General features: G+C 43.5%; 1 protein-coding gene across 1 annotated transcript in view; it reads left to right on the top strand.

The window, feature by feature from the left end:
• NCS1 (neuronal calcium sensor 1) overlaps nt 1-8,215 on the top strand; it is a 1,842,585-nt gene that overhangs the window by 635,926 nt on the left and 1,198,444 nt on the right. The window lies entirely within an intron of this gene.

An 8,215-nucleotide genomic window follows, 5' to 3' on the forward strand; every position in this document is an offset into this window, starting at 1 on the left:
GCACTTGCTCACTAAAGCAATTATATAAATCAGCACTAAAAAATTAAAAGCACTACACCCTCACAAACTCCCCTTGAGTGCCTTGTTTCCCATTGGCCCTTTTTTTTCAATTATAAAGGAATTCCCAATACTATTCTAGCATGTCCAAAGGTCAGTTGTCAATCTCCTCTCCGGTCCAGCTGGTGAATCTGGGAATCTTGAGGCAATGTTACAACTGTCTCATGTACACAGACAACCCTCTCCTCCTCCCAACAAATTCCAACACATGTGAGAGATGCAACTATATAGCCAAACTGGGGGCTAAGCTCTCTCAACTCAGTACTGGCGAAACCTGTCAGGAGGAGAAGGAAACCACACCCACTACAATTCCAGTCTCACATAGACCTACCACGACAGCAAACCAAACACATAAACACACAAAAACATACTCAGAGGCTCTAAATAAAAATATGCCTAAGCAGCAGAGAACTCCAAAGCAGACACCCAAGCAACCGCTACCCCAAAACAAAACACGTGCAACACATAGCTCAGAAAGCCAGTGTGCCGAACAGTCACAGCCCTTAAGGCTAAACAACACACCTGATACACTTGTAATAGGTGACTCTATCGTCAGGCACACTGACGTCCCACTCACCAGGCTGAACAAGGAGAAGGTCATGGTGAGCTGCCTGTCTGGCGCTAGGATCCGCCACATAACACAAGCACTCAGGTCACTCCAAGGCAAGTACAAATATGACTCAGTCATTGTCCATACTGGTGTGAATGACCTGAGATGTACCTCCCTGGACTACACGAAAAGAGACCTAGAGGAGCTCTCTGAACATGTGGCCCAAGCCGGTATGACCCTGACCTTGAGTAGCATCTTACCCTCACCAAGAATGATGCCACAATATGAAGACAAGATGATGAATTTCAACAATTGGCTTAAGTATTGGTGTCATTCAAAGGGGATCCAATGCCTGTCAGCCTGGGATGACATGCTCGACAGGCCACGATGCTTCGCTAGGGACGGCTTGCACCTGTCACCCCTGGGCTTTTGGATATTGGCAAAGGTTCTTGCTACCCCCATAGTGCCTTTTTTAGGCAAGGCTCAAAAGACAAACCCACTTCCATAGGTATCACAAGGGATAAGAAACTAAGAGTAATGCTACTCAACGCCAGAAGTCTAAACCTCAAGATGCATGCACTCGAAACTCTCCTTAGCATGGAGAACATCGATATCTGTGCAGTAACAGAAACCTGGTTCAAGGCTCCCGAGAGCACCCCAGCACTACCAGGTTATACCTCATACCATGCTTTTTGGCCCCAAAACTTGGACCGAACCAGAAAAGGAGCGGGAGTATCAATATTCGTCAAAGATACCCACACCTCCAGGTTGGTGGCACAGCACGAAGCATCAGAGACTATCCATGTGCAACTAATAGTGGGTAAAACTGCCTTCCAGTTTATAGCCTGCTGCAGACCACCCTCCCAAACCCAGGAACCCCACTCTGCCTTCCTGAGAACACTGGAAAATATGAAGGTCTCTCCAAGCACCATTATATTGGGCGACTTCAACTACCCAAACATAGACTGGGAGCATTACTCTAGCTCCAACACCCTAGCTCAAAGGTTCCTAGAATTTATAAACTCAAATGCTATGGAACAACTTGTTACCACTCCCACAAGAGGGGAAAACATACTGGACCTGATCATCACCAACATGGGGACTCTATGCTCCAGATCAGAAGTGTATCCCTCACTGGTAAGATCAGACCATAAACTAATCTCGCTGGATATTCACATCCCGACCCCACCCCCTGCCCAGAAAACCACAGTGAAAAACTTCTCTAAAGCAAATTTCACACTCCTCAAAACCGAGGTAGAATCCTTCAAAGCCCCCGGGCCTGTGGAAAATACGGCCCAGACCGCAGAATTCTTTATAAACGCATTCTATGAACACCTTCAGGAATGCATGGATCATGCAATCCCAAATAAAACCAAGACCCAATCCTCCAAAGGCAGAGTTCCTGTCTGGTGGACCCCAGCCATAAACAAACTATACAATAGAAGGAGGAAGCTACTACATGATAGAGCAAAATCCCAAAAAGGGAAGGCATCTCTGATCAGTGTTAGCAAAAAACTACGGACACTCATAAAATCGTCTAAGGCCAGCTTCGAGAGAAAAATTGCACAGGACACTAAGGATAATCACAAGGCTTTCTTTAGTTATGTTAGGAACCTCGGTGGGAATTCCCAGATATGCTCAGAATTAGTCCAAAATGACAAAAAATACACCAAACCCACAGACATTGCCAACATCCTAGCTGACAGGTTCAGCGCAAACTTCCCCCTCCCCTCCCCACCAAAAGGGCACATATCTATCCCAGCAGAGTGCTGTCCCCCTGACATCTCAGATGCTCAGTTAAGAGCCGCCCTCTCCAATGCAAAAAACACAGCATCAATGGGACCAGGCGGTGTCCCGGGCTGCGTCCTACATGAACTCCAAGAACAGCTAAACCCAAACATAAAACTACTGTTCATTCTCAGCCTTACCACAGGATATGTACCCAAAGAGTGGCGTACAGCAACAGTGGTCCCTCTCCACAAAGGTGGTGCCTCAACGGATCCTGGAAACTATCGTCCCATATGCCTGACTAGCTTGGTCTGCAAAGCTATGGAAAGGATCATCATGGACCTCATAAAAAAGATATTGGGGACCTACAGACACTGGATCCTATCCAGTTCGGCTTTGTTAAGGGCAGATCCTGCCTCTTAAACCTGGTCGATTTCTTTGAAACAGTCACCAAGGCCATTGACGAGGGGAAGGTGGTCCACACAGCCTACCTGGACCTTGCAAAAGCCTTCGATACAGTACCCCACTCGGGCATTACAGATAAGCTCACCAGCTTAAATCTAAACCCCTATGTCACTAGATGGGTTGCAAACTGGCTCAAGGACGGAACCCACATGGTTAGAATTGCTGGAGCCATGTCAGACTCCAAACCAGTTACAAGTGGCGTCCCACAAGACTCAGTCCTGGGACCTCTCCTGTTCGGTATATATTTCTCGGAGGTACAGGCCAACACGGAAGGACTGTGGCTTACCAAGTTTGCAGATGACTGCAAACTGGGCGCTATAATCGACTCTCCAGCTGACACAAGCATCCTCCAAAAGGGTCTCATAGAAACAGACAACTGGTGCCAGAGCCATGGCCTCAAGCTAAACGCCAAAAAGTGTATAGTCATCCCTTTGGCAAAAACAGTGCCCACAAATTACCACATAGGTGGTAATCCATTAAGTACAGAAGAAGTAATTAGGGACCTGGGGACCCAAGTTGATAGCAATCTCTCATTTGACAACCACGTGACCAAAGTGGTTAGAAAAACATTTTATATAGCCCACCTAATCATGAAGGGATTCACATCTAGATCAGGGGAGGTCATCGTGCCTCTTTACTCATCCCTCATCAGGCCCATAATTTGAGTACAATGCCTCTTTTGGGATGTACCTTACCAGACACCTGCAGCAACTGGAAAGACCCCAAAAGTACCTCACCAAGAGGATCAAAGGGCTCAAACAGATGCCATATGCTGCCCGGTTAAAGAAACTCCAGCTCTACTCAGTGGCATACCGCCTGCTCAGAGGCGATCTGTGCCTGACGTATAAAGCCATATCCAACCCGGAATTAATGGACATGCTGCACCTCAGAAAATCCAAATCCCATCGAGCCACGCCGAGAGACTTGAACCTCAGCACTGAAATAAATAGGACATGCTGGAGGGACAGATTCATAACCCAGAGGCTCCCTTCACTCTGGAATAAAATCCCAGTCCAGGTTAGGCAGAGTCCCTCATTGACTCTCTTCAAGAGGAATCTTGATGAGTGGATGGGGATCGAGGTTTACCCTGGTATCACTTCTGTGTCACTGTTAGACAGAGGCACAGTATACTAACCTCGAAAAAGGGCATAGCAAAATTAATTTAAAATGGGTGGCGAAAGCCAAACACACTCTGGCTAGGCTTATAAATTCCCTAGGGCAGATAGCCTAGTATGAACCTATGAACCCATGAACCTATATGATAATTGGTAGATAGTAAATGAGGGGAGGAGTTGGGTTGACAATAAATGTACAGGTAGTGGGGGCGGAATGAGCCCACAAGGTGAACAAAGCAGGTTAGAGCTCCAGCAGAGGTGAGCGAAAACCTATCCGTAGAGATGTACTACAATGCAGGTAGTAGCTTTGGAATGTTTGTGGGAATAGTGTCGTTATCTGCCACTTATATTACAGCTTTTGCAACCCGTTTCTGTTTCTAGTAGCACTTTTGATGTGGCTGGCTAGTGGTTTGGGTGCAGAGCACTTGCTTTAGGGAGGGATGCTGCCGGATTCCTTTTGCAGTAGAAGGGGACAGCAGGCCAGAGGGGGTCTGAGTGATATGGAGTACTGCCACCACCTAGTGGTAGAATGCAGGTGGTGTTGGCAGTGAACAGAGTGAGATGGGGGTCCCTGCGAGTGTGCATGCTAATGGGGAGCACTCAAACAGTTGTAGCATAGACTTTATACAACAATAATTAGGCAGAAACCACTGGAGCTTACATGCACTTATGATCATAACAGGTTACAGATAGTTTGTCCTTGGGAAGCAGTAAGGTCCTTGTCCTGGGAGGAAGGTGTTAGCACAGTAGAGCTTGGAATATTTTCTTGTTTGAGAGGGACTTGCAGAAACACCAAGTGAGCATCATGCACACTGCACATGGGGCCAGGGGGAGATGTGGCCAACCTGTCCAGGTGGGGATAGATATTTTTCATCATTATCATCATTAATACCTGGATAGCTGGCTGCATTTAACAATACCTGCCATCTGACTTCTCTTTCTTTTAAGATACACTTAATGTCCTCTCCTCTGGGAGTCATATAAACACATTCCAGAATGGCAAACTTAAAATTGGAACATCCATTACTAGATTCTAAATGCCTATACAATACATTATTTTTGTCCTTTTTCCTAATACAATAATCTACTTCTTCTTGTTTCGGCTTTTCCCGGTTAGGGGTCTCCACAGAGGATCACCTGTCCGCTTATGATTGGCAGTGGAGTTTTACGGTGTTGAGGTGCCAGCCCAGTGTCCAGCCTTCCACAGAAGGGACACACATACACGTACTCACACCTAGGGCCAATGTAGAGTGTCCAATCCACCTACAGCATGTCTTTGTGATGTGGGAGGAAACCGGAGCACCCGAAGGAAACCCACGCTACCACAGGGAGGACATGCAAACTCAGCACAGAAGGCACCCAAGCCGAGGATCGAACCGGGAACCTCTAGCTGTGAGGTGGTAATGCTAACCGCTGTAACACCATGGCCGCCCATTAATAATAATGCTCATAAATTCTATTCTTAAGGGCTCTGTTGGTTTGCCGTACATAGAATGCGGAACAGCTGCAACATTTTGCCAGATGTATCACCCTCATAGTGCTACAGTTACTCCTCCTAAAATACACCCTAGTTCTAGGGATGTTTCTAATACCAATGTTGTATCCTCATTTATTGCAAGGCATTGGTTGCAGATGCCACATATTTTGGTTCCTTGCAAGTCCTTTCTATTGCATATAGCATATAGCATTTCCATTGTATTCAAGTCTGTGCTTTAAATTTCGTCCTGTTTTATATATTCTCTCCCAAAATATTATACACTTCCATGTCCCTCTTTAACAAAACCCAATTTTGTTGAACAATGCTCTTTATAGCTTCAGTAGACTGATTCTATTCCAGTATAAAAGCCCTCCCATAATTGTCATTATTTGTGCCTTCATGTGTATAAACCATACCATCACCCAATAGGGGTTTGTATCTAACACCCCATTCACTAATAACATATTGAGACACCTCCTTAATCGTGGAAACAGGATATCCTCTTTCCTGAAACATATTACCTATGTATTCAATCTATTTGTTCATATCCTCATATTCTGAGGTCATTCGTGCTGCCCTAATACATTGACCTTTTAAAATGCTTTTCTTTTGTTTCCATGGGTGGCAGCTGGAATACTCCAAACAGGAGTTGCTAAATGTATTTTTCCTGTAAATTTTAGATTTAAATCCGGTTCCAGAATGTTCTACATAGGTGTCTAAATAGGGTCTATATTATAACTTCAAAGATGTAAAACTTTGAATGTTATAATATCAAACCCACTACATCGAAGGATGAAAATAGCAAAGCCAAAAATCGAAATCTTACCTAGGGAAAGATTTTGGTGGGCCGTTCCGTTGCTTCGCTATTTCCTCCACTGTGTTGAGAGAGTTATGGACCTTAGGGTTAGGGTGCAGGATATGGTAAGTGGATAGTAATGTATGTATAGTGTAGGGTTGGGTTTTGTTAACTGTATGTGTGTGTGTATTATTTTGTTTGCGTATAGTTTCGTAGGGTATGTGTGTGATAGTTGCAGACCTTAGGGTTAGGGTATGGGTTAAGGTAAATGGATAGTTAGTAATGTATGTATGGTTTAGTGTAGGGTTGGGTTTTAACTGTATGTGTGTGGTTTATTTATTTTGGTGTGCTTGTGTTGTGTGTATGTTTCTTGGAACAGCATATTTTTTCCCTGGGAAAAAAATTCACTATTCTGAGCGTTCAGTGTTATCATAATTAGAAATTCCAAGTTCGAACTTATGGTGTTCGATATTTTGGAATTTCGAATATGTGATATAGACCCATCTAAATAAGCTATACCCTCTTTGCTGTGGGTATGGGTGAACTTTAAGTATGTACTAGACTTGTTTATATAGTTAACAATTTGCTCAATACCCTCATTGGTACCTTACCATAGGGCAAAAATATTGTCCAAAAAATGGATATAGCATGTAATATTAGTCATGAATGTACTACTAAAAATGGCTTTATCCTCCCAGTCCAATAATACAAGGTTGGCAAATATGGGGGCACATCCTGCCCCATCACCACACCTTTTGTTTGCTTGTATAGTTCACCTTCAGAAAAAATAAAATTGTCTAATACCAAGGACATGAATTCCACTAGAAGTTAAATTTTTCTCCCATTCCATACCACTGTATTTCCTTATACTACTGCTAAAGCTTTCAAGCCCTTTAACCTTCGGAGTACAGGAGAATAAATCTATGACATCTGTGACAAGAAAAGTTAAATTCTTATTCCAAATTGGAACCTATTGGGTGATGAATTGTTTATACACATGAAGGCACAAACAATGACAATTGTACAACAACCCCCCATTAATATTCCAAAATGTGAACGCTGATTGGTCAGCATGCACGTTGTAAATCAAAGACTTATACTAATGGAAAAGGTCCGGTCGCCTTAGTACAAGTCTTTTTTTTTTTTTTTTTTTTTTTGGACAGCAACGGGGAACGTAAGAGCTCCGTTGCTGTTATCTCGCTATGTTAAATGAGTTTAACATAGCGAGATATCTTAAAAAAAAGCAACGGAGATCTTCCTTTTCTCTGTTGCTTTTTTTAAAGCTGTCTTGCTATGTTAAACTCATTTAACATAGCGAAATAGCTTTAAAAAAAGCAACGGAGAAAGGATAATCTCCTTTGCTTTTTTATAAAGCTATCTCACTATGTTAAAATCTTTTAACATAGCGAGACAAGTTTTAAAAAGCAACAGAGATCTTCCTTTCTCCATTGCTTCCACACACACAGTTCTGATGTACTGCGTAACCATACGCATGCGCAGTACATCAGAACTTCCGCAGAATACTGGACAGCCGCGGAAGGGCAGCAAGGAGGCACTATACAATGCTATTATTTAAGAAAAGCAAGTATTTTTTTTCTTAAATAATGTCATTGTATAATAGCAATAACCCACTTCTGGGTGTGGGTAATGCTGGATTTACCCACGGTTGTCTTTGTTTGGCCACTCGGGCTTCGCCCTTGTGACCAAACCACACCAACTGTGGGTAAATCCAGCATTACCCACACCCAGGCGTGGGTTATTGCTTAATTATAGGAGTGCTTTTATATTGGAATACAGTCAGTCTGCTGTAGCTATAAACAGCATTGTTCAACAAAACTGGGTTAGGGGGACATGGAAGTGTATAATAGTTAGGGATAGAAGCCCATTTTTGTGTATAAAACTGGATGAAATTTAAAGCACAGACTTGAATACAATGGAAATGCTATAGGCAATAGAAAGGACTTGCAAGGAACCAAAAAATGTGGCAGCAGCAACCAATGCTTTGCAATAAATGAGGATACAACATT

The sequence above is a fragment of the Protopterus annectens genome, chromosome 16.part0 (genome assembly GCF_019279795.1).
Source record: "Protopterus annectens isolate FY-2018-M chromosome 16.part0, PAN1.0, whole genome shotgun sequence".
Taxonomy (NCBI): domain Eukaryota; kingdom Metazoa; phylum Chordata; order Ceratodontiformes; family Protopteridae; genus Protopterus; species Protopterus annectens.